Source organism: Cyprinus carpio, chromosome A9 (assembly GCF_018340385.1).
Source record: "Cyprinus carpio isolate SPL01 chromosome A9, ASM1834038v1, whole genome shotgun sequence".
NCBI classification, from domain to species: domain Eukaryota; kingdom Metazoa; phylum Chordata; class Actinopteri; order Cypriniformes; family Cyprinidae; genus Cyprinus; species Cyprinus carpio.
The window spans coordinates 24,256,276-24,275,479 of record NC_056580.1 but is presented as its reverse complement, the minus strand read 5'-3'; the positions used below and the strand labels follow the sequence as shown (position 1 = coordinate 24,275,479).

The window sequence follows — 19,204 nt, the reverse complement described above, 5'->3', positions numbered from 1 at the left end:
CCCAATATGGGGACAGGAGACTGGCGTTACTTTTTTGAAAAAGTATCTAAGATATTTTCTTGTAAGTTAAAAAGTAATGCGTTACTTTACTAGTTACTTGAAAAAAGTAATCTGATTACGTAACTCCCGTTACTTGTAATGCATTACCCCCAACACTGTGTAAAGTACTGTGTGTTCAGAAGTGTTTCCGAAAAGAACAAAATCATTATGGCTCAAAATTGCTAGTAATGTTGTCCAGTATACAAAGAGCCAAATAACAACTGTAATAATGACTGTGAATGTGATTTATGAGCAAATCTGCAGGGAAACTAATTCAAATATAATTCAGTACCACAGGTTAATAAAATTACAGTAAGTAAATCCCCAGAAAGAATGTTATGAATGCTGTGAAAGATTAAAGGCAAGTAAAAGCAAATGTTATCCCAGACTAACTAACTTTGCAAAAGTGGAGGGATTGTGGGATATTGCAATTTAATTTGATAAATGATTCTTTGGGTTTTTGTGTCAGTAGGGCAGGGTGCCCTAATACTACAATATAGATTTTACAGTAAATACAGGTTGGTGTGCTACTTTGTAAATTATGAGTTAAAGTAATAGCTCATACAATTATTTACATTCCAAACTTTTGTTGTTGTTGTTGCTTTGTTTTCTATACAACGGCATAGGAGAAAATAACTCATTTTGTGTTGCATGAACATGGAGCAACATGGCGTGATTTAATATTGCTAAATATTATCATTGGGTGAACTATTCCTTTAATTCTACACGGGAAGAGACTGGCTTCCTCTTTTTTTCATTTTTTTTTTTTTTTGTAAGGTCATGTCATGATTATTTGTCTTAATATAGGACACTGACCTTATAGAAACAAGGACAATAATGTGCTAAAATCAGTAGCAACTGATTCTGCAGTTGTGGTTAAATTTGGATGATCATGCGATATCATTAAACATCTTACTGTCAACCACAACTGCAGTTTTAGAAGAAAATTAATTACTGCCAGTAAATAATTAAGAACGTTTAGATTTGAATCATAGCAAGAGTCATAAAACGCACAGCTAGCACCTGCTCAGCAGTTCACCAAAATATAGAGATACACAAAAACAATTAAAAATGTCTTCTAGTAATTAGGTTTCTAATTTTTTTATATTTGCTGAAAAAAAAAAAAAAAAAAAAAAAACAGTTTGGTACAGAAAACAAATCTATCCATCTTATACACTCTCAGAAAAAAAGTTACAAAAGTTGTCAATGGGGCATTACCTTTTCAAAACGTACAAATAAGTACCATTTAGGTACTAATAAGTACACTTTAGGTACTAATTTGTACCATTACCAATATGTGCCATTTAGGAGTAAAAAAAAAAAACAACAAAAAAAAACAAAAGGTGCAAAGGTGTACCTTTTGAAACGGTACCATACCAGTGACAACTTTTGTACCTTTTTTCTTAGAGTGCAGATATAAAAACTATTGCAAAAAAAAAAAAAAAAAAAAAACCCTTAAAATATGCATCTCTCCATGTGCCGTTAATTAAAATCATACAAACAAATAAACATGAAAATATGTAACATAAAATGAATATTTTCTACAAAATTTCAGGTAAACACCTCAAAATGAATTGCAGAGAGGCACTAACTAGGACTCCAAAAGCTACAAAATTATTTAAGTGATCCTCACATGGAAAGTCTTTTACAAGGACCTTATGTGAATGGATTTGGTTGCTTAAGTTAATTTGCAATGAATCTACGATTACAATATCCTTTCAAAGTGTCCTTTTAAATGCCAAGACAACATTCGGAATTCACACTGAGACTATTAACTTGAAAACGGATAAAGTGTGCCTGTTCTTCTGACTAGAGGATAGCAAAGAGGTTACAAAAGCATCTTGACAGACCCTCTGTGTCATTTTTGTATTATAAATAACCATCATAACTTCTCCCTGTGACAATCAGTCTTTTTTATTATAGAGTCAGATACCCTACAGAGACCGTACGGGATATTGCGTGCTGTCACTGTGACAAGCTAACATCCAGCTTTAAGTAATGTGCACAAATGACCATACATGCATATTTCTCCCATGTTCTGATTTTATTATACATCTCTCACCTGCTTATTGTTTCATGCAGTTCACAGGGATTTTACACAATGGTCTCAGCCTGTCTTTTATAATTTATTTCATGACAGCGCAGCACAAATTCACTAAAGCATTATTCATTTGAATGTTCATTAATTATGCAAATGAGTTGCAATTAACTAATCTCTTCATAAGATTCCATTTGCATGTTAATGAACTGCATGGTTGTAACATTATTTAATTGGGTAGATAGATACATTAAATGCACAGTGTGAGTCTCCAACTGATATTACAGTCACTGCTTTAAAACAAGTAAAAATTAATAATGTGTCTCACCAGAATTTGATAAGAAAAACACAAACGTTTATCTGCCTCTTTAAAGAAAGTATTTATAAACTGTATTTCTTTACCAGTGTATATAATAAACGCATACAGGATTTATGTATTACTGTAGAATTAAATGGGGCTGTAAAATCACACTTGCACTGGAGAGCTTCGGTAACAGGCCAGAGAGACTAAACAGTCAGAAGTCTACTGTATGTCTCTGAATGAAGCGGGATGTCTCCATAATCAGAGGTCTTTTGAAGGACATCTGCGTTTGGAGTGTTGGTGCAGATTTCAGCCAGGTTACTATCTCTCAGCCCTGATCTGAAGCGGTGGAGCTGCTCTCTTATTATCTCCAAGGACCTCCACCCACTAATGGACATTTCCGTTCATCTCCTCAGCAACTGTTGCTGCAGAAAAACCTCCCCCTCGATCCGACCTACAACCCCGGCCCCTGCCCCACCCGCATTGAAGTGTTCCTGTCAATTGGGAAGTGATGTGTTTCCTCAGGAAAATGAGGAGACATTATGGATCTGTGAACTGGAAAAGGTCTGGAGAACCAACAAGATCTATTACTTGGAGAAACTATTCCCATACATCTCAATGGCAACTGGTCAGCTGGCACATGCAGCCAATTTCTGAGCCAAACTCTAACACATTGCAACTCCACAAATTAATTTCATGCTTTTAAAGAGATTGTTCTCCCAAAAATAAATGTTGTCATCCTTCACTCCTCATGTAGCCGTTTCTTTCTTTTGCAAAACACAAAAGAATTTTTGAACAACGCTGATGTTCACACAACATTAGATTCCACTGTATGGACAACGAAACAAAGACATTTATCAAAATATCTTCATTTGTGCTTCACAAAACAAAGTAAATCAAAGCTGTTTGGAAAAACATGAGTGAATTATTAAGAGTACTCCAAAGAAAAAAACAAAACAAAAACAAAAATGTTTGCAAATAATGCCCTAATAGTTCAATCACATCATTAAAAACCTTTTTGATTTTCTTTGTTCTATGAAACACAAAAGAAATGTTGAAGAACTTTGGGATTTAAATAACATTAGACTCCATTAGCTTACATTTCATGGATATAAAATAAAGTCATTTTACAAAATATCTTCATTTGTCTTTAACAAAACAAAGTAAATCAAAGCTGTTTGGAACAACATGAGTGAATTATTAAGAGTACTCCAAAGGCAAACAAAATTAAAATAAAATAAAAGTTTGCAAATAAGGTGAAGTGACATACAGCCAGGTATGGTGACCCATACTCAGAATTAGTGCTCTGCATTTAACCCATCCAAAGTCCACACAAACAGCAGTGAACACACACACACACACCGTGAACACACACCCGGAGCACTGGGTAGCCATTTATGCTGTGGCACCGAAGGAGCAGTTGGGGGGCCCGAGACTTGAAACCACAACCTTAGGGTTAGGAGTCAAACTCTCTAACCACTAGGCCATGACTTCCCAAAATAATAATGGCCCAATAATTCAATCACGTCATTAAAAACCTGTTTGATTTTCTTTGTTCTATGAAACACAAAAGAAATGTTGAAGAACTTTGGGATTCAAATAACACTGGACTCCACTAGCTTACCTTTTATGGATAAAAATAAAGTCATTTTACAAAATATCTTCTTTTGTGATCCACAGAACAAAGAAAGCCTAACAGGTTTGAAACGTCATGAGTGATTTATTAAGAGTAATCCAAAGAAAAATCATGAAAATTGTTGTTAATAATGTCTTAATAGTTCACTCATGTTGCTCCAAACCTGTTTGATGTTCTTTGTTTTATGGAACATAAAATAGATGTTTTGACCGTACAATTAAAGTCAGTTAAGTTGCTTGGAAAAAAAAAATCTCAGCATTTATACTTTTTAAATGACAATAGAGAAGTAAGCTCTTTGCTCACATATTGGCATAATTATGGAATTTACCAGCAAAACCTGAACTGAACTATTTTTTACATTTGATCATCATTCAGCAACACATATTGTAAATATTGGCTAATATAAATTTCACTCTTGGTGTGAATAGACCATTTGTCAGTCTGCTTTTTCACCATAGTTGAAACTAAACATGCAACTTAAAAATGTAGAGAGTAAGAAAGCCCTTTTCACAAGTTTTGAGTGAAAGTGTTGGAAATGACTTGGCTTGCCAAATGAACCCTGACTTCCTGGGGGTTTGGAAAAACCTGGCTGAAATCCCCTCTCTCTAGATATCAACGAGGTCTGCGCTGTGACATGTGGATGCATAATTAGCAGCAGCATGAGAGCGAAGTGGTATTAATTATTACGATTAAAACATTAGCCATGCAGCTCATGTGTTCATTGTGATGAAATAGGCCTGCGTCCCCCTGACCTACAAACCACTGCACACAGGCACCAGAAGGAAGATGCGTAATTGTGTTTCCAGTTCTCCTTAAGACGCTGGCATAATTAGTGTGCTTCTCACCCGAAAGAATAGAGGTGATTTGGAAATAGTCCAAATTGCAAGCCTTAATGAAAACGCGCCATCGGTGAAGGGTAGTCTGTCAAAGGAAGCAAACTTCTCTAGGGCGAATGCATTCGTGTGACTTGGGCGTGTTTAAATGGGATCTAGCGGTCCCGTGAGACGTAGAAGACAGGGTGTTTTTTTTTTTTTTGGTGCTGGATTTGGGGCTAAACTAAACAGATTTTGAGCCAGAAGGGCTCTGCAGTTAAAGTTTAATGAAACCATGCACACACAATGAGGCATGAGTGTATGCACATAGTCCATGTACTGTGCTTCCTCACACCCCCTAAACAAAACCAAAATGCTCCGTCAGAACAAATGGTTTTTATCTTCACTGATGTCCCGCTTGATCAAACGGCACTCTCTGAAATCTGAGTTTATTAAAGAAATAACCCACTAGAGGCCATGCATTACAGTGTGGCTGCAATGGTAATGCTATAAAAGTTTGATCAAATGTATTATTGACCTTCATGTTCTGTTTGGGGTCTCATTTTTAAATTCAATTTTAATAAACAAATATGTTTTAAAAAAATATATTTTCTATACATAAATATTTAAAAAGCAAAAATATACAAAATAAATATTTTCTGTTTTACATTACCGTTCATTTGTATATATGTTGGTAAGATATTTAAATGTCTTTGAAGTCTCTTTTGCTCACCAAGGCTACATTATTTTCAATTTAAAATAATAGTAATATTGTGAAATATTCTTAAAATTTAAAACGAATGTCACATGATCCTTCCGAAATCATTCTAACTTACTGATTTTTCTGCACAAGAAACATTACTTATTATTATCAATATGGAAAACAGTTGCTTAATATTTTTGTGATTTTTTCCCCCCAGGATTCCCAGGAACAAAATTTATTTGAAATAGAAATAATTTTAACATTTCTAACTTTTGCTCAATTAAATGCATTTATGTGGAATAAAAGTACTTATTTCATTCAAAAAATCTTTCAGTGGTAGTGTATGTATATTTAAATACAATTAAAACACAAAAAACTGAAACATATTTGTTTATTATAATTAAAAATAAACAATCACAAAAATCTATTCAGATATTGATGGTCAATTTCAAAGTACAGCAAGCCTATTTAGTCTGGCTGTGTGAATTATCCAGAGACACTGAATGAGGATGAATATGTAATGACTTTAAATGAAGTAATCAGCTTTTGAAAATAAAGATGTGAACTGAATTAATCACCACAGAAATCAAGAAAGTGCCCATGAGTGCAGCAGTGCCCAATGAAAGACAGTTTTCAGTTAAATGCTAAAAAATGTACATAATTTAACCACCCTTCTGAAAGGGCCTCAGCTTGGAGAGCAGCTTGAAAAAAGCGCCATTAAAGCAGCATAATAAAATGTGCACACTCGTATGCACAGGCAGTGATGAGTTTCACTTAAGGAGCTATGCGCTAATGAAGATGCTCTAAACATAACCCGCAACTCTCTAGTTCTGACACCTACCAATTAACACTCCCTAGTATGAAGTCTTCCATTACCAATAAACTGAGCAGGCAAAACACTGCCGTGGTTCCCCTGTAATGGAAAATAATTGAAGAGTTAAGTGGGTCTTATTACTTATCCACTCTGCATGCTAACACACACTAGCTATTATCAGAGTTCATTGCCTAAAATGCCTTTGAAGATCATTTAATTGGCCCCCAACTGATGATAATTCATTAGCTAGCCATTCAGAGGTCAAAATTCAACTTCAGCTCTTACTTTTTGGAAAAAATAATGGAGAATCTACAAATTAACAGTGCAAGATCTTTTTACACAAAAGAGAACTGAAACAGGTTGTTAACAGCATGGGACTGACATGGAAGTGGCTGCTAACCATATTTTTACAAGTAAAGCTTGGAAAATAAAAATATGACATACCTGTAACAGTCAAGTTGAGGATAACAGTTCACTTCTGGGCTTTAAAATGGTTGTAAGAGCAATTTTTTTTTTCTGTCAACTTACAGTGCATTTAAAGCATATCATTTGATAATCATTTAAATCTATAACCATTGCTAGTTACAGATATGGGAAAATCAAGGGAAGACATATGACATCATTGTAGACAACATTATAAGTTAGTCTTACAACAGTCTTAAACATGCATTTTACCACCAGATACAAAAACATTGCATGAAAGCTTAGGGTGGAGCCCCCAAGCTGCGGTAGTCATTGAAAGCCCAATTCATTAGTAGTCGTCTAGGGACTTTCAGATGGCTACATGCCAATTCCCAAAACACAGGCTTGCCTACATATACTAGCCGTCTGTGGTATCATGCTCTATTGCATAAAACATATAGACAACACAGAAGGGTTCTGACTGATATGACAGACCAACACAATGATAACTCATTTTATTCACATCATTGTCATTGTTACAAATATTTGTTTTTCAGCTGATCTCAGTACTCGGTAGAACTGCTTGGGAGTTGCTTGTGATTCACAGGATCACTCTTATTTCATGACAAAAATAGTAAAAAAGTAAAAATTAAAAAACATATATATAAAATTATTCTATAACTAGATGTCATGTTCTAGGCAGACAACTACTGTGAGTCAGGGCACTTCCCTTGGCTCATTCAGACTGCCATGTTTTTTCTACAAAATGGATGTCAATACTTTTAATTACTGGAAAAGAAAAATGGTAATCATTCAAACAGTGGGCCAGAAACCTACCTGTACAGGCATCCAAAGTTACTTAAACTGCAAAAATAAAGCAGGCTCAAAATAAACAGGTGCACCACACATGGCATAAAGTGGAACAGTAAAAATAATGGCATCCAAATGGATTTTAAACACACCAAATGCAACTAAAGTTTATTATGACCTTTTAAACCATTTTTTTTTCAGCAAACTGACATATTATCTAACAGGATGCATTGTTTTAAAAAGAGACAAATTAATATAATAAAACAAGACAAAATCCATCACATACTCACTGATGTTTGTGCTGCTGGTTTCCCTCTAATATGATGTCACTTCCTGCATGGGGATGTCAAGGAAGTGGAAGTGTCTTTTGTTATACTACAAAAGACAAACAGGATGAAATAAGATAATAAAGGACACACACACACACACACACACACACACACACACACACACACACACACACACACACACACACACACACACACACACACACACACACACACACACAAAATATCTATAAAATGATGCCCAGTTACAACAATATTCCCAAGAAAATATATATTTTGTTTTGTTTGGAAACATCTGCATTACCAAAACACAGACAGACAGATAGATAGATAAGCAGTTGATATATATTTAATGTGAATGAGACAGTGCATACATGGAAATGATCCAGTAATTCAAATTAATGAAAAGCTTCAAGAAATTCATAAACAACTAAAATATATAAGATTAACATACCAATAATCTCATTTCCTCTCTCTCTCTCTCTCTCTCTGGACACACACACACACACACACACACACACACACACAAAAGGTTGTTTAATGGTATTAACATCAATGATTGTTTGATTATTTATCATTAATTTTATTTATTGTTACTTCATTCATTAAAATAGATGTTTACTTTTATTAATTAAATGACATTTATTTTGGTGTGACATTTTCTAAAAATTGTCATTCCTTTTCCACGAAGAGGCTTCGAGCAGATGCAGATGCAGCTGCCACAGGTGCATTTATTTTGCCCAATATGTTTCGTTTGAGTTTGACAGTGATTTTCATCTGTGCTTGGTTGTTGTTACCCTGGCTTGCCCCGGTGCTCCGGCAACAGATGTGTGCTGCTGACTCAGTTTCCTCAGATCCGCGTTTGCCTCTTTCCTCTCCTCCATCAAGCGGTCTGTCACGGCCTCTGTCAGGCCTCTAATGGATAGAGAGATTTGTGCTGTCAGTGCTCTTGATGGGCCGTCAGATCCATAACACAATACCTCCTACGACACCACACGCTGTCAAACACGGCAGATATTTCACACTGACTGAGGATAATTCACAGCTGTGAAACAGACTTTCTGCTCACATCAGTGGCGCTGTACAGTCAAGGCTGCCCTGTCACCCCGTCATTTCCCTCTGAAGTGTGTGAAGTTTACCGTGTTCAGCGTTCATGTCATGCTTTGATAGCGCTGCTGTCGTGTTGATACTTCTTTACTAAATTGAAAACAGCAATAATCCAAGGAAGGGTCTGTGTTCTAGAATGATTTTACCACAGGTAAGTGGTGTTTATTGGCATGACATGAAGCATTGTGCCTTTACCTGTGGTAAAATTATTGTAACACTCAAGCCTTGAGTGGCTTATTGCTTTAAAGAAATTCAAATGACGCGATAGAAATATAATATGATATTCATAAAAAACGTAAAATGTATTAATATTAATAATCAGGATAAATTTACATAATATATACATCAGAGTTCAAACATTTAAGGTCAGTAAGATTTTTGTCAGCAAGCACACAAAACAGTGATTTTAAAGATTTATATTGCACATAAATGCTGTTTTTTAAACTTTGTATTCATCAACATTTACATAAAAATATTAAGCAATACAACTGTTTTTCAACATTAATTATAATATGTTTCTTGAGCATTAAATCAGCATATTGGAATGATTTCTGAAGGCTCATGTGACACTGAAGACGCTGAAAGAATCTGTAGAGTCTGCTTTTGAATTTATATCAATTTAGGATTTGAGAAATGCAAAAAGGAAGTAACATTGATTTTAGTAAAGCTAGATGGGTACTTTTTTACAAGTCAAGAAAATAAAAACCACTTCAAATTACAGTCATAGCTATAATATTCAATTGAAAATTTAATCATTTTTTGATTATCTTTTTATTTAGTTCCTGTCATGCATGTTCTATATATCTTTCAGTCACAGACCCACAGGGCAAATAGACAACAAACCCTCCATTCATTCTTTAACGTTGCTTTTAATTATATAAGATGTCATGTGATATTTACACGAGGTTTAGGTGACACCTAAATTATGATTAAAAATGAGCTTGGCCTAATTATTTGGTGTATCCTTTGGCAATTGTATCAAGACAGCATGTAAACCTATGCCCTATATATATATACTGTAAAATCCCAACAACATTCACTGATCTCATTTCCGTGTCATGAGCCCTCCTTTTAGTCCAGTTATGCCCTCACCACCGCTCAGTTAAATAAAGTGGCTAAAGATTGGTATTTAGCATGACTAAAGCCATTGTTGGTCGCGCAGGGTGAGACACGCGACACTGTGGGCCTACTGAGCTGAGGGTGAGCAAGAGCTCTGTGGATGAATAGAACCCAAGCATGCTTTAGAAAAAGTGCCTTTTATCTCTGTCCGGGTCTGTCTGAAGGGGATTAAGCACAACAATGAGAGCCTTGAGGAGGTTTTCTCTAACTCGTCACATTTTCAGCCTCTGAGCTGGAACTGGCTGGAGGAAAAGCTGACCAAACAAGCAAACATGTTCATAACTGAGACCTACATTTGTACAATAATGACTAAAGCTCAATGTTTGTTTAAAATTATTATTTTCAAATGCACTTTTTTTCTGTTTCTAGTCTCAGTTGTCCTACTGATTTCCTTTTCATTTTACTCAGAAACATGAACCAAATCTGATGACCCATGTATACATTTTTTCAACAATTTGTCAAGACAAACTTAGAATGTCAGCTTGACAGAGCCTTGCCTGAAAGATAAAAAAATGAACAGACAGACTGACTGACAGACTGATAGACATCCATCCAGGATGGCTGGATGGATGGATGGACGGACAGATGGACAGACACACACACACAGAGATACTTAAACTATTTACACCCATTAATTTTAAAGAGATAATCCAGCCAAAAATGAAAATTGTCATAATTTGCCCACGCTTATGTTGTTTCAAAACCGTTTGATTTTCTTTCATCTGTGTAACAGATATTTTGAGAAATGTCTCAGTTTTGTCCATACAGTAAAAGTCAATGGCCATTCTTCAAAGATTTTCTTTTGTGTTCTGCAGAAGCAAGAAATGCAATACAAGTTTGAAATCACACAAGAGTGAGTAATTGATGACAGAATTGTCATTTTTGGGTGGAGTATCCCATTGGCTTTGCACATCATTTCATACTTATTGATTTGATGATAATTAATCTAAAATACAAAGTATTTTCTTTTATTAGCCCCACCTGGATTTCATTCTTCTCCTCTATGCGCACTAGACACTTTTCACGCACACTGCTTTGTGTACATAATCCCACAAAAGGCTCAAATATGTGTTTACATGCTCGTGCACTACAAATCATCTTGCACTGTTCCCCAGCCAGGTGCTTGACTTACAATGTTTCTCTTTGCACATGTACAGTATTATGTGAAGCATTCGTATAGTCTATATAGTTTTCCTTTTTAGTCTATGTATAGGTAAACATTTATATATAGTATATTCATATTCAAAATCTGTCAGTAGGTCAGTTGTGTATAGGTACAGTGTTTATGTGAAGCATTCGTATAGTCTGTATTTTTTTAGCTTATGTATAGGTTTTTGTATAGCATTTATAGTCAAAATCTGTCAGTAGGTTAGTTGTGTATAGGTTTATACTGTTTAATTCATTGTTGTATGTCTGTATTTATGTAGCACCGTGGTCCTGTGAGGCACGACATTTCTTTCCACTGTATGTCCAAACATGTAGCAGAATGACAATAAAGCTCAACTTGACTTGAACTTGACCTGGATTTCATTTATAAATACATTTTCTATTAAAAAGACCCTTTTCTTTCTCCATCATTTACTGATAAATGAAGCTGTGTCTGAAACCATAGACAGCTGCCTTGCTGCCTCACTGCCCAGTCACTCACTGATTTAACATACAGTGTTTTAATACCAAGGCACCTTTCAAAGAAACTACGGTACCATAACATCATGTCTAATGATCAAGAACAAATTCAGTTGAGCTTTAAAGATGACCATCTGAAGATTTAATTAAGCTTTTACTTATTTTTTGTTAGAAAATCAATCATAAGTGAATACAAATCACACATTTATGGCATATTTATTCTTTCAACCAAACAGATGCTGTCAAAACGTTTATACGTTTCTATGTCTATCCAACATACATACATGTACCCTCTACATAGTTACATATAAAAATGAGAGCACCCTAAGTAAATAGATATATTTATCAACTTATTTATTCATTCATTCATTCGTTTAAAGTTTTTTAAAGCATATCTGGCATAGCCCCAACCTCCTGCTAACCCCATGCATTAATGACTGAGTCTTGCAAGGCATGCCAAAAGCATTCGAGTCTTTCAAATAATTTGGGTAGTTGCTGAGTCGTTGGCATTCAAGATTTGAGATTCTGTTTAAAGAGGGTGGTGGGGCATGCCCCATAGGAACAAGCTCTCAAAGTGCTTCTTTCTTTGATGTCTGTCTTGTAATGGAGTGTGTGTGTGTCTATAATTATCTCTCTGTTAGATTTTGCTGCGTCCATCACATGACCCGATTCATTAGCAGGCGTGTGGACCACCCATATCAGCGGCTCAGAGTCTTTCATTACATCTTCAGAAGAGGTTTACTGTACGGTGACACAAATCCACAGACCAGGTGTGACCTGGTCTTATTATTATATTACTTCTTTATGTACCACAGTTATGTACCCCATATGCACAGTTCTCAAGAGGAAGAGAATAAACCGCACTGTGGTGCTATCTGCTCGAAAAACTGTAAATTGGTCCATAATGGATGAATTTGCCTGTTTACAAGGAAACGGTCATGTATTATAAAAAGACTAATTGGGAGCAAAACAAACTTGAAACTGGTTTATTTATAGCAAAATGTCTGTCATATACAATAAAATAATAACAAACAAAGTGTGTCAGCAAGATATTACATAACTTTGTGTTTGACAGTAAAGGTGATATAAGCCATTTTTATAATGTAAGTACACTGGGCCAGGCAATAAGATTAAAATCCTTTCAAGCTTTAAAAATTTCAAGCTATGGACAACCAGACGTTCATCCTCCGGTAAGTAGATTAACCTCAAAAAGGACATATTTTGAGGGATAAAGAGACAAAGCAACTTCTTACATAATAAATGAATGATTACTGTATAGTTCATGTCAGTGCAAAGATTTGAGTTTCACATTTCTGCTTTTGAACTTTCTGGAACAAGTGAAATTGCAATTTTTACATATTTTATTTTTAGGTAGGGGTGAGTCATTTTTTTCCATTTCCATTTTTTTTTTTTTTTTTTCTGTAGTAATCAACATTGTGCCATAGATGCTGTCAAGCTTGACTTGTAATGAACCTGAAGCATTTCTTTAAAGGAACAGTTCACACAAAAATCAAGATGTAGATGAGTTTGTTCTTCATCTTAACAGATTTGGATAATTTTTGCATTACATCACTTGCTCACCAATGGATCCTCTGCACTGAATGGGTGCCATCAGAACAAAAGTTTAAACAGCTTATAAAAAAAAACCATCACAATAATGTACTAGTAATCCACATGACTCCAGTCCATCAATTAATGTCTTGTAAAGTCAAAAGCTGAGGTGTTTGTACTTTAAAACATTGCTTTTTGCCAAAATTCTAGTCTATAATCTATAGTAATGCTTTCTCCAGTGAAAAAGTCCATTCCCTTTTGTCCTCTCACATTAAAAAAATCCACCAACATAATTGTTTAGAACTGTTTTGGACTGTTTTCGCTTGTAAACACTGCTTGATCTGTGCATACTTCTTTTCTGATTCAGACAAGACTTTTTCGCTGGAGAAAGCAATTATTGTGGATAGAGGACTCATATTTTAACCATTAGCAATGTTTTGAAGTTAAAAGCCTCCTAATGATGGATTTGTTTGTTACAAACACACAGCTTTTCACTTCAAAGGACTTTGATTCTTGTGTTGTTTTTATCATCTGTTTGAACTCTCATTCTGACGGCACCCATTCACTGCAGAGGATCCATTGGTGAGCAAGTGATGTAATGCAAAAATTATCCAAATCTTTTCCGATGAAGAAACAAACTCATCTACATCTACTTGGATAGACTGAGGATGAGCACATTTTCAGCTAATTTTAATTTTTTAAGTGAACAATTACTATAACTGTTCTTCCGTCTCCACTCACAGTTTACAGAATCAAAAACTCTCTTAAATAAGAATGTTGACTACTGTGTCTTAGTGAGCCAGATGTAATGGAAACATTGTTTCATGGGTGTGGTGCATCTGACTCAGCAGTTGAATAAGAAACAGATTCTCTTTTTCGCTTGACCCCTGACTGCCACTCTCTTTCACAGCTTTCTTTGTCTGATCAGTCACAACGAAATTAGCACACGTGTTTTTTCTTTCCTAAGCACTTCCTTAGACACAAAGCCATGACACTGTCACAACAGTCCTTAGCATGAGAACAACTTCAATACAAAATCTACCGTCAACAAATTTAACAGCCTCTGCATTGGAGAACCAATGCCTGTGAGCTCATCTCCAATAACTGGGTCTGCTGGATGTTGGCAGTGCTTGTTTTAACCATCAAAGATCAAGACTGGGGGGTTTGAGCGAGGTAGAATGCCAGATGTGGGCCAGAAAGCTGTGATTTTGGATCAATTCACCCAGATCCCTGCAGGCTCAACAAAGAGAAAGGGTCAAGAGAGAGATGGATCCTGTGGAGAGAGACTGGAGTAGGATACTGACAGCTTAGAGGACAGATTTAAAGACAAACAGGAAGCTGAAGAGATGCACAGAGAGTGGCCACCCTTTTCAGCTTGCACAAGTGGGCACAAAGCCACAGGGTCAAAAGACTCCAAATTAAAATCAGAGCACTGGTTGGAATATTTTAAGCTCTTGCTTTCCATGGCTAAAGGTTAAAAGGTGAATCCACATGGATAAGTCGGGATTCGGTTATTTGGAACTTTGACTGGTTTAAACTAAATGTTGAAGGTGAATTTAGTTTGGTGTTGGATGTTAGTTACATGATTTAGACATATTGTAGATTTGATATTTGATTTACAAAAATATGTGCATTTATATTTATTCATTTCTAAGACACTTTTATCTAAGCAACACATCACAAGTGTCTCCCTAATGCATATGCTGAACACCACTGTTCAAAAGTTTATGGTTGGTAAGTTTTTTATGTTATGGAAAGAAGTCTCTTGTGCTCACCGACACTGCATTTATTTGATAAAACAATAAAAACAGCTATTTATGTTTAATGCTACATCACTCAAACAAGCCTCCATTATTATTATTATTTTTTAAATCATCACAACTAAAATTTAATAATATTGATTGATTTGATTGATCGTGGGATAATTCTTTTATAAAACAATTCAACAAGCAGTAAGTTAATATAGAGTTGTTTACATTTTAGACACACTATTGCCATTTTCTTTGTTTTTGCTTCGCCAAAGAAAATAGTTCCAGCAAACACTGCACACCAAGCAACACAAATGGTAGTAGTGTTTTTCGAATCGCCTGAGTGAATGATTCAATGACTCACCCAAAACATGTTGCATTTGTAGATAAAACAGCATATCAACAAAAGATTTGAAAGAATAAGTCAATCAATCACTTATAAAAGACACTCATTTGACACACACAGACACACACACACACACACGTTGGGTTACCATATTTTATGGGGCCATTCCATAGGCTTAATGGTTTTTCTACTGTACAAACTGTATTTTCTATCGCCCTACCCCTCACAGAAATTTTAGATCTTCAAAAAACTTTCTGTATGATTTACAAGCTTGTTTCCTCTTGGGGACCAAAAATTCCCCACAATGACAAGGATTTTGGATATTGCCATCTTTGTGGCACAACCACACACACAGATAAATTTCTGTGTACGAGGTATCAGGCCTGCACTTTGTTCAAAGAACGGCTACAGTATGTCCTTTAATTTGTGGTCATGAGTAAAAAAACTGTCTAACTGTTGGACCTCAAAGAGGAAATGTGCTTGTAGCGGAAAATCTGCTAGGACTATAAATCAAACTCGATTTTTTCAAGTTTTTGAAAGAAGTTTGTTATGCTCACCAATGCTGTATTTAGTTAATAAAAACACAGTTAAAACAGTGTGTGAAATTTTATTACAAATAGTTTTAACAACGTGGATAAAACAATCTGGATCTGTCTTCTGGGTTTTCTTTTCTTTGTATTTTTATGCAAATGAGCTGATGGAGACATGTCAAGGTCAATTGAATGTAGTAAAAATGTCAATGTAAGCTCTCTAAAGCACACTTACAGCACTATCCTGTACGTTATGAGTTCCTGTTCTGGTATCCGAGAAGAGACTATTTCCCTTCCACAAACTCTGTTCTCTCTCTCTGGGGCCTCTTCCTGATACCCGGCCCTGGTTTCTGGTCCTTTTACCCATGCTGCTATACACAATCCTTGGACCCCGGAATAACAGTCAGTACAGGGTGGGGTGATTTTTAAATGCCAACCATATGACATTCGCTTCCGTTCTCACTCGTGCATAAAAGTTTCCAGCAGTAGTGTATTTATTCAGTGGTGCTGCAACATTGCTACTAAAAAATATTTAAGATCTAAAAAATGTCTAAATTTACAGTGTGACCAGTGGTGTCAATTATAGAATGAATTAATCTTATGAGACAGTTCTTTTAATGAATCACAAACATAGACTATAACGTAAATGGCATGCGAAGAAAAGACTCATATTGTCATTTCTAATTTATGTAGCAGTTATGTAGCGCTAAGAAATACAACCTTTTTCTAAAGGGATTTCAAATTATTAATATTTCTACATAAAAACAATCAAACAAACAAACATGATAGCTAGTTTACAAACAACACTGACATTAACTTTTCTGAAACTAAATATTTCAACAATGGTACATTTACATGTACCTTTAGTCATTTTGCATCCCTAACAATGAGTGCAGGCATAAACCTTTTATCATTTACCATTATACCTCTGATGTCATGCAGAAATTTCACAAATGTTTCTTTCACCCTGTTCCCAAAAATCTTCACTGAAGCATATCAGAGCCAAAGTTCCATTTCTAAAATTCATGGCCATATGTTGGAAATATTTGATATTCGGTTTCTGTCTATCACACCGCTGCTTGGCAGATGTGGGCCAAACTGCTGTGCTTCAGAGCAGGAGGTGTTCTCCGTGCACCATGGGAATTCGGCGTACATTCAGGTGCCTAATGAGATATATGAGAATTTCAGTAAGTGCATGGTTAACTCTCCATTCGGCGGTGAGCAGAGGAAGTCTTTTGTCTTAAGATTGTGCAATGAGGAACAATAATCCTGCAGCAGACAGGGAGGATGTGTTTGTCTTTAGTATGTGAGACCTTGCTTTGTTTAAATGAAGTTGCCATTTCCTACAGGAGTCAGGGAAAATGGAGTGAAGGAAGTGAGGGAGGTGGCTGACTTCCTGTTGTAGGGACGCAACAACAGTACATGGCCAGAATGTACTGAATGAAATTGCAGTATATTATAACAAGGAATATTGGAAACCTTTGACTTAAATCCTTAGTTCATCCAAAAAAAAAAAATGAAATAAAATGTTTTCATTATGTATTGTGCACTATGAACTGCATTAAAAATTATTTCCATAGATTAATATTAATTATTAAAATAGATTATTACAGCAGTTCACTCAAAGGCCCCCCATTGTTCTACTATATTAATTGAATTAACCAAAATTCATTTTGTGTTTCCAGAAGCTTAAAGAACTGCTTCTTCTTCTAAAAGTATTAGTTACTGAGGGGGAAAGGACAAAAAGAAATATGATTTCTTGCTTTTACATTTTTTTATATTTAAATTTAGCTTAAGATAATTTTTATAACAGTATTAATATTAATTACATTAATAATATATTAAGAAATTTTAAGCCATTCTGTAGCCCCTTGAAAAAAAAATTATGGTTTGGAAAGACATTAGGTTTAGTAAATGTCAAGTAAGTAAATTGCATTTTTTGCAAGCAGTATAGGGTGGTCTAGTAGCTAAAGTTCGAGGTTGTTGGCAAACAAACTGGAGGCTTTATCTCAAGGTTGTGTCAGTGAACCAGAAGCTGTGGAGTTGAAATGTCTGTGGCCTTGAGCACAACATCCTACAATAAATGACTCCCTGCAATTTAGTCATAAATCATTTCAGATTCACATTTCTCTGAATATTACATTACCTGGCTGTTGCTGGCCTTAAGTTTGGAAAACACATGGCTTTTAAAATCTGAAAACACTAGGCATCTTATACTGTACTTATAGCCTTTATAAATGGTTACAGAGAAACACTAGGCATCATATACTAAATGACTAAGCATCACACACTACCACACTTTCAAGTTTGTCCAAACACAACTGACATAGAAACATGCGCCTCATTGCTAGGAGACGCATGACAAATGAAAACAAAAATCAACTCAAAACATCAAACATGTTTAATATCCTCCGACTGAATGAAGTCATATGCTGTGTTCCAAAAGCAACATTATGTTACTAATATGCACCTTTTAGGGGTAAATAAGGTACAGAGGTGTACTTTTGAAAGGCTACTGCCCCATTGACAGCTTTTGTACCTTTTTTTTTTTTTTTGAGAGTATATAAAGCGTCATTATTCGGCTCAATTCAGTTCATGTTTTGTTCTCATATGATAGTGTCGATGCAATCAAATTGATAATATAAAATATTGAAATACATTTTTGTTCATTTTAAAAATGACTTGTTTCAGTGATTCAGAGTCGACTCTTTCTTTTGAGAAGACAATAACTTTATACAAGGTGCACTTTCAGATTTAAAACTTTGCAGGATGTTTTCATTCACTTAGAGCTGTGTTATACACTGCATGAAAGGTAATTTTCCAAAATCCATAATAGGGGCACTTTAACACTTTTTATTCAAGTTTGTAGCTCTGAACTGAATCCTCTCCTGAAATGCAATGGATTGTGGGCAGTATTAGTCATTGTGCATTGACCTGCACTTCAAATTTTCATTGAATTTTGGAGGCTATCCAGGTACCTCTGGAATACTCATTTCAACATATTATTTGGAACACACTAATTCTAGTTTTGAATACTATCTAGGATGGATAGTACAATATGTGAATTGGGATTCAGCAAAAGTCTGTGTCTATCACACCCAGTAACTGCCCGAAATCTGCATTCTGGCTCTAACTTCGGGCAAGTGGGGTCAACTTGTCCAAATTGCAAATCAGAGCAAAAAAACTGGGCGAAAGTCATGTAGTGCATTCCAGCCTTAAGTATTTATTTCCAAGAGTGTTCAATAGCCAACAGTGTTGTCATCACAGGCAGACAGATTTTAGGAGAAAAGCTGGATTCTGCAGAATAAATTGAATTAAAAAAAAAATGTGTGAAT

The 19,204-nt window shown here is 35.4% G+C and overlaps 1 protein-coding gene across 6 annotated transcripts in view; it reads right to left on the bottom strand.

Moving 5' to 3' along the window:
• Nucleotides 1-7,916, bottom strand: part of itga4 (integrin alpha 4) — a 47,601-nt gene extending 39,685 nt beyond the window's left edge. Inside the window, exon 1 of one of the 6 annotated variants that reach the window (XM_042764204.1) lies at nt 7,846-7,916. The gene's annotated coding sequence lies outside the window, so the exon portion shown is untranslated. Of the gene's footprint in view, nt 1-7,841 lie in introns of all 6 variants that reach the window. The other 5 variants (XM_042764206.1, XM_042764207.1, XM_042764202.1 and 2 more) reach the window with 5 other exon arrangements.
• Between the last annotated feature and the right edge of the window lie 11,288 nt (nt 7,917-19,204).